The sequence below is a fragment of the Canis aureus genome, chromosome 15 (assembly GCF_053574225.1).
Source record: "Canis aureus isolate CA01 chromosome 15, VMU_Caureus_v.1.0, whole genome shotgun sequence".
Lineage (NCBI taxonomy): Eukaryota > Metazoa > Chordata > Mammalia > Carnivora > Canidae > Canis > Canis aureus.
The window spans coordinates 43,816,125-43,824,333 of record NC_135625.1 but is presented as its reverse complement, the minus strand read 5'-3'; positions in this window follow the sequence as shown (position 1 = coordinate 43,824,333).

Below are 8,209 nucleotides of genomic sequence, written 5' to 3'. Positions count from 1 at the left end.
CCCAATCCACTGACATGGAACTAACATCTGAGTTTGACACCAGCAAAGGCAGATAGTTTAACAAAGAGATCGGGAAAATAGAGAAAGGCCTGTTAAAAGCTCTATTCTCCAGGTCATGAGGTGCATGCTCAAGGCTGCAAAGATCTTACAATATATATAGTCAAATCTGTCCAGTTTTTAACAAAAAGTTATGAGATATGCAACGAAGTAGGATAGTGTAACTCATACGAGAGAAGGGCAGGGAGGTGAGGGGAGGGCAGGTAACAAACTGTGAGAAAGGCCAGATAACAGAATTAACAAAGACTTCAAAGCAGCCATTATAATTAAGCTATGTAAATATTAGTTCCAGAACTAATAGAAACTATGCTTAAATAAGGAAGGAATGATGACAATATCTCATCAAAAAACAAGTATCAAGGGGATGCCTGGGTGGCTCAGTGGTTGAGTATCTGCCTTCAGTTCAGGGCATAATCCTGGGGTCCAGGATCAAGTCCCACATTAGGCTCCTTGTGGAGGGCCTGCTTCTCCCTCTACCTGTGTCTCTGCCTCGCTGTGTTTCTCTCATGAATACATAAAATCTTACAAAAGAAAGTATCAAGGAGGTACAAATTTTTAAAAAGGATGTTCTGGAGGTGTAAAGTGCAATAATCAAAATGAAAAATTCACTGGAGGGCAGCCTGGGTGGCTCAGTGGTTTAGCACCGCCTTTAGCCCAGGATGGATCCTGGAGGCCCGGGATTGAGTCCCACACGGGGCTCCCTGCGGAGCCTGCTTCTCCCTCTGCCTGTGTCTCTGCCTCGCTCTCTGTGTGTCTCTCATGAATAAATAAATAAAATCTGAAAAAAAAAAATTCACTGGAGAATCTTAACAATTGTTTGAACTTGCAGAAAAATATCAATGAACTTGAAGATTGATTACACAATCTGAAAAACAGAACAAAGAATGAGGAAAATGAGCAGAGCCTCATACCTCAGAGCCTCAGAGAAACCTAATACCCCTAAACACATCAATATATGTATAATGGAAAGACCAGCAGAAGGGAGGATGGAATAGAAATGGTGGAGAGGGATCTCTGGGTGGCTCAGCAGTTTGGCACCTGCCTTTGGCCCAGGGCGCGATCCTGGAGTCCCAGGATCGAGTCCCACGTCAGGCTCCCGGCATGGAGCCTGCTTCTCCCTCCTCCTGTGTCTCTGGCTCTCTCTCTCTCTGTCTGTCTATAATGAATAAATAAATCTTTAAAAAAAAAAAAAAAAGAAATGGTGGAGAGAAAAATATTTGAAGAGGGGTGTCTGATTGGCTCTTGATCTTGGGCTTATGAGTTCAGGCCACACCTATGGTATAGAGATTACTAAAAAAATAAACTTAAAAAAATATTTGAAGAAATAATGGGTGAAAAATCCACACATTTGATAAAAAACACTAATCTACAAATTCAAGAAACAAAAATACTAAGACGAATACAAAGAAATCCACATCCAGATGCGTTCTAGTAAAAATGATCAAAATCAGAGAAAAATGACATATGCAAGGGAACCCTGATAAGATTAACATCTGATTTCTTACCATAAAAAATGAAGACCAGGAGGCAGTGGGATGACATTCAAAGCGATGAAAGAAAAACTTTTTAACCAAAAATATCATATGTAAGCAAAACTATCAAAAATGAAGGTAGGGATCCCTGGGTGGCACAGCGGTTTGGCGCCTGCCTTTGGCCCAGGGCGTGATCCTGGAGACCCGGGATCGAATCCCACGTCGGGCTCCCGGTGCATGGAGCCTGCTTCTCCCTCTGCCTATGTCTCTGCCTCTCTCTCTCTGTGTGTGACTATCATAAATAAATAAAAATTAAAAAAAAAAATGAAGGTAAAGGTGGTTTCCAGGAAAATGGTGCAATAAGAAGCACCAGCAATCTGTTTCCCCACCTAAGTAACAATGGCATTGATGTAATCTATCTGATATAAATATTTGGAACTCTGGAATCTATTGAGGGCTTGCAACTTCCAGAAGAAGGCTTGAATGGTAGACTGTGGTTAATATCAGTCAATTTCAGCTATTAGCTTATTTGCCACCTCCACCTCCATAGTAGGCAGTGGAGGAGTTACAAGAGAGAAGCTTGTGTGTAGATGGTGAGAACTATGGTGAGCAATGAGGATCCTGTTCTCCAAACATCAGAGATCTGTGTTCTAAAACATGATTGCTATTTTGATCATAAAGGTGAAGACACAGGGCAGCCCAGGGGGCTCAGTGGTTTAGTGCTGCCTTCAGCCCAGGGTGTGATCCTGGAAACCCAGGATTGAGTCCCATGTTGGGCTCCCTGCATGGAGCCTGCTTCTCCCTCTGCCTCTGTCTGCCTCTCTCTCTCTCTCTGTGCCTCTCGCGAATAAATAAAATCTTAAAAGAAAAAAGATGAAGACACAGAGGTGAGCAGCCATTGTTGTATCCCCCTCACTCTGCAAGCTCCTCTGCTCTTACCTGACTTCAGGGAATTTAAGGGACTGGTGCCTTTCCTTCCCTAATTCATTTTTTTTTGGGGGGGTGGTCCTCTTTTGAGAGCTAGGCATTAAAGACTAGGGCATTCAAAGCATCCATACATACAGGGAAATTATAAAATCATTATGCATACCCAGGGAAAAATTGAAATCTTGGGGAAGAACTGAGAAAATGTTAAGTTTGCACCTTATGCTGACCCTTGGAAGATTCTTAGTAGATAGCCTAAAACAATAAAAAAAATAAAAATAAAAATAAAACATAACCCAACAAACCCTAAGGAGGGGAGAGAAACATTTCCAGTTACCACATGATTAGATTCAAATGTCCAGTTTTCAACACAAGAGTCATAAGGCATATCAGAAAAGGAATGTTTGGCCCATTCAAAGGAAAAAATAAATCCAAAGCAACTGTTCCTAAGAAAAAACAATTGGCAGATCTTTAATATTAGACAACTTAAATATTAAAACAACTAAAGATGTTTAAAAACTAAAGGACAGGGCAGCCCAGTGGCTCAGTTGTTTAGTGCAACCTTGTCCAGGGCCTGATCCTGGAGACCTAGGATCGAGTCCCACGTCAGGTTCCCTGCATGGAGCCTGCTTCTCCCTCTGCCTGTGTCTCTGCCTCTCTCTCTCTTTCTCTCTCTGTCTCTCATGAATAAATAAGTAAATCTTAAAAAAAGAAAAAAACTAAAGGAAAACATAGAGATAATCAAGAAAACAATGTATGGACAAAATGATAATATCGACAGAAATAGAAAACCTAAAAAGGAATTAAAAAGAAATTCTGGGGGCCCCTGAAAAGCACAGTTGGTTAAGCCTCTGACTCTTAAACTCAGCTCAGGTCTTGATCTCAGGGTTGTGAATTCAAACCTCATGTTGCGTTCCATGTGGAGCCTACTAAAAAAAAAGGGGGGAAGGGAGGAAGGAAGGAAGGAAGGAAGGAAGGAAGGAAGGAGAAAGAAAGAAAGAAAGAAAAAAAGAAAGAAAGAAAGAAAGAAAGAAGAAAGAAAGAAAGAAGGAAAAAGAAAGAAAAGAAAAATTCTGAACTGAAAAGTACAATAACAGAAATAAATTCACTAGAGGGGTTAAAAGGCAGGATTGAGCAAGCAAAAGAATTAGCAAACACGAAGCTGGGGCAATTGGAATTGTTAAATCTGAAGAAGAGAAAAAAAAAGATTGGAGAAAAGTGAACAGAACCTAAGAGACATGTGGGACATAAATTAGTAGACCAACATATACATTCTGGGATCCCCAGAAGGAGAAAAGAGAGAGAAGAGTCAGAGAGTATTTGAGGAAACTTGAGTTGAAAAGTCCCCAAGTTTGATGAAAGGCATGAATATAAATATCCAAGAAAGTCAATGAACTCCAAATAGGACAAACTCAAAAAGACTCGTACTAAGACACATTATAATCAAACTGTCAAAGAGAATATTGAAAATGGCAAAAGAGAAGTAACTCATTGCATTTAAGGCATCTTTGATAGTTGTCAATGGATTTCTCATGTGAAGTTTAGTGGCCAGTAGGCAGTGCACTGACTTATTCAAAATCCCAAAAGGACAAAACGACCAAACACCTGTAAACCAAGAATCTTTTATCTGGCAAAATTGTCTTTCAAAAGTGAGAGAGAAATTATGACACTCCCAGATAAACAAAAGCTGAGGGAATTCATTATAACTCATCCTGCCTGCAAGAAATGCTAAAGGAGTCCTGCAGGAAAGGAAACACCATCTTGAAGCAATATGAAAAATAAAGATCTCAATAAAGATAAACACTAGGGCAATTATAAAAAGCTATTGTTATTGTAACAATGGTTTGTAACTCCACCTTTTGTTTTCTACATAATTGCATTAACATTAAAAAGAACAATTATTAGTATAAAAGGTGATATTATTGTAACTTTGGTTTGAAATTCCACATTTTGTTTTCTACATAATTTAAGGTACTAATATATTAACAAAAAATCATTAGTTTATGTTTTTGGACATAGTGTAATTTTGTGACATCGATAACTGAAAGGGAGGATGCCTGGGTGGCTCAGTGGTTAAGTGTCTGCCTTCGGCTCAGGGTGTGATCCTGGAGTCTCAAGATGGAGTCCCACATCAGGCTCCCTGCATGGAGCCTACTTCTCCCTCTGGCTCTGTGTGTGTGTGTGTGTCTCTCAGGAATAAATAAAATCTTAGAAAAAAAATGCAAGTACTTAAAAAAAAAAAACTGAAAGGGATAGAAATAAAACAGTAAAGAAGCAGAGTTTTTGTATGTCACTAAAGTTAAGATAGTATAAATTCAAATTATAGTGTTATAACTTTAGGATGTAAAATGTAATCCTCATGGTAACCACAAAGAAAATAGCTATAGAATATACACAAAAGGAAATGAGAAGGGAATTTAAATGTTTCATTATTTAAAAAAGCTCAATGAAACAAAAAAGTAATACAGGAAGTAAACAAAAAAGCTATAAAACATATTGAAATTAAGTAGCTAAATGACAGAAGTAAATCACTCATCAGTAATTACTTTAAATGTGAATGGAATAACTGTCTAATCAAAAAACAGAGATTGGTAGAATGGATTTTTAAAAAAAAGATCTAACTATATGCTGTCTCTAAGAGACTCACTTTAGATCCAAAGACACAAAATAGATCAAACATGAAAGGGTGAGGAAAAAGATATTCAATGCAAACAGTAACCAAAAGAGAGAAGGGGTGGCTAACAGACAAAATAGGCTTTAGATTAAAAAGATTTATGAGACAAAAAGATATTTTGTCTTAATAAAAAGCTCAAGAATAAATAGGACACAACAATTATAAACACTCATATACCTAGTAAAAGAAAAATTTGGCACAATCGAAGGGAGAAATAGTTCTACAAAAATGAAGATAAAATAAAAAAGATTCTCAGATAAGCAAAAACTGAATCTGTTGCTAGCCAACCCACCTTAAAATAACTACTAGAGGAAGCTTTTCACACTGAAAGCAAGTGACACTCAAAAGTAATTTGAATAAAAAAAACAACAACAACAAAGATTGCCAATAAAGGTGATTGTGTAATTATAAAAGACAGTACAACTGCATTTTTTTACTCTTAACTAATTTAAAAAGCAATTGCATACAACTATGTATATAATTGTTAGCTTATAACATAGAGAAATGTAATCGACTTTACAATAACAAATGAGTGGGGAGAACAGTTGTACTGAAGTAAGGAAATAACACCAGATGGTAACTTGAATCCATAAGAAGACATGCAGAAAAACAAAAATGATAAATAAAAGGTTAATAAACTACAAATTATACTTGCTCTCCTTTTTTCTCTCGGCTTTTTTTGAAGATATAAAAATATACATATATTGTAGTAATTATAAGAATGTATTGTTGGGTTTGTAACATATATAGATGTAATATGTATAGTAATTATAATAGACAAATGGGAGGAGACGTAATAGTGCTACATAGAAGTGATGTTTCTATATTTTACTGGAATTAAGTTGGTACAGCTCTGAAATAAATCATGATAAATTAAGATAAACAGAGAAACCATTAAGAAAATAACTCCAAAGTGTTGGAGGAAGAATCATGAAAGGAATTAACATTTTAAACTAGAAACTTTCACTTCATGCAAAGGAAAGCTATAAAAGAGGAATAGGGAAAAAAGACACAAGCCATTTAAAAAACAAAAACCAAATGCCAGACATAAACCCAGCATCAATAGTAGCATTTAATGTGACTAGATTAAACAATCTGATCACAAGGCAGAAACTGTCAGACTGAATAAGAAAAGTAAGCTCCAACCATATGCTGTCTACAAGAGACACAGTTTACATTAAAGGTAAAAAATAGGTTGAAAGTAAAGAGATGGAAATGACATGCCAGGCAAACAGAAACCACAACAAAGCTGCAGTGGCTATGCTAATATTAGACAAAATATATTCTATTTTTTAAAAAAGATTTTATTTATTTATTCATGAGAGAGACAGAGAGAGAGAGAGGCAGAGACATAGGCAGAAGGAGAAGCAAGCTCCCCTCAGGGAGCTTGATGTGTGACTGGATCCCTGAACTCCAGGATCATACCCTGAGATGAAAACAGAGCTTAACCACTGAGCCATCCAGGCATCCCGACAAAATATACTTTAAAGGGAAAAAAATTACTAGATGTAGAAGTATATTTGGTAATTATATAAGGTCCATCCATCAGAAAGATAATTATTATAAACATATATGCAGCTAACAACTGAGCCCCAAAATACATGAAGTGAAAAGTGATGGAAATTGAGAAAAAGGGCAACAATATTGTTAAAGACTTCAATACTCCATCTTTAATGATCAGTCGAACAATTAAGTAGACATTAGACATTAAGTAGAATTTGAAAAACTTTAATAACACTATAAACAAATTAAACCTAAGAGACCTCTGTAAAACACTACACTCAATCACTGCGGAGTACATATTCTCTTCAAATCACATAGAATATATATTGGGCCATAAAAATACAGTCTCAATAAGTTTTGAAGTATTGAAGTCATATAATGTATATTCTCTGACTACAATGGAATTAAATTAGGAATCAATAACAGACATTTAAAAAATAGAAAGAAATTTAAGAATGTAAACATTACAAAACACATTCTATGCAACCAGTTGAACAAAGGAGAAATAACAAAAGAAATGTAAAAATAGGGACGCCTGGGTGGCTCAGCGGTTAAACAATTGTCTTCAGCTCAGGTAGTGATTCTGGAGTCCCGGAATTAAGTCCCGCATCGCGCTCCCTGCCTGGAGCCTGCTTCTCCCTCTGCCTGTGTCTCTCTCTGCCTCTCATGAATAAATAAATAAAATCTTAAAAAAAAATATTAAAAAAAAAGAAATGTAAAAATACTTTGGATAGATAAAAAGAAACACAAAGTATCAATACTTATAGTATGTGGCCCAAGCAATGATTAGAGGGAAATTTATAACCTATGTTTAAAAAAAATAAGATCTCAACTCAATAACCTAAACTTCCACCTAAAAACACTGGAAAAAGAACAAACTAAATCTGAAGTATACAAAAGGAATAAAATAATAAATATTAAAGTAGAAATTAATGAAATAGAGAATAGAAAAATAATAGAGAAAATCAAAGAAACTAAAAATTGATTGTATGGGAAAATCAACAAAAGGGACAAACTTTAGCTAGGCTAACAATAATTAAATGCCAACATGAGTGACTGCTTAAAGGCATTTCACATAAATGGAAACACATTTGACTGATAAACATATAAAAAATGTTTAATACCAGTAATAATGAGAAAAATGGAAATAGAGACTACAGTGAGATATGTGATTTCATACTCATTTGATAGTTAAGAGTTAAAAAGTGAAAAGGTAAAAGTAAATTTAAAACAAACAAATCTGTTAAATGAATGAATATATTAACTGAGCAGCAATCTGAATCATGTCTCATAAGAAACAAAAATACAGAATTGACTTTACTCATTCAACTTTCATTCACGTAATATTATCTGGTATTTTTAGCCTAGCATTTTAGTCATAATGTATACATGTAGCCATGAACAAACATAAAATTAAATATATTGAGACAAAACAGCTCCCATTCTATTCTTTTTCTGTTGAACATGGATCAACTTTGATGCTCAGCAATTGAAATGTCATATATTGTTTTCAAATATCCCTCTCTATTTTTAATAAATTAACAGCAAATCACTTGCTTATTGTATAGTTCCCAACAGG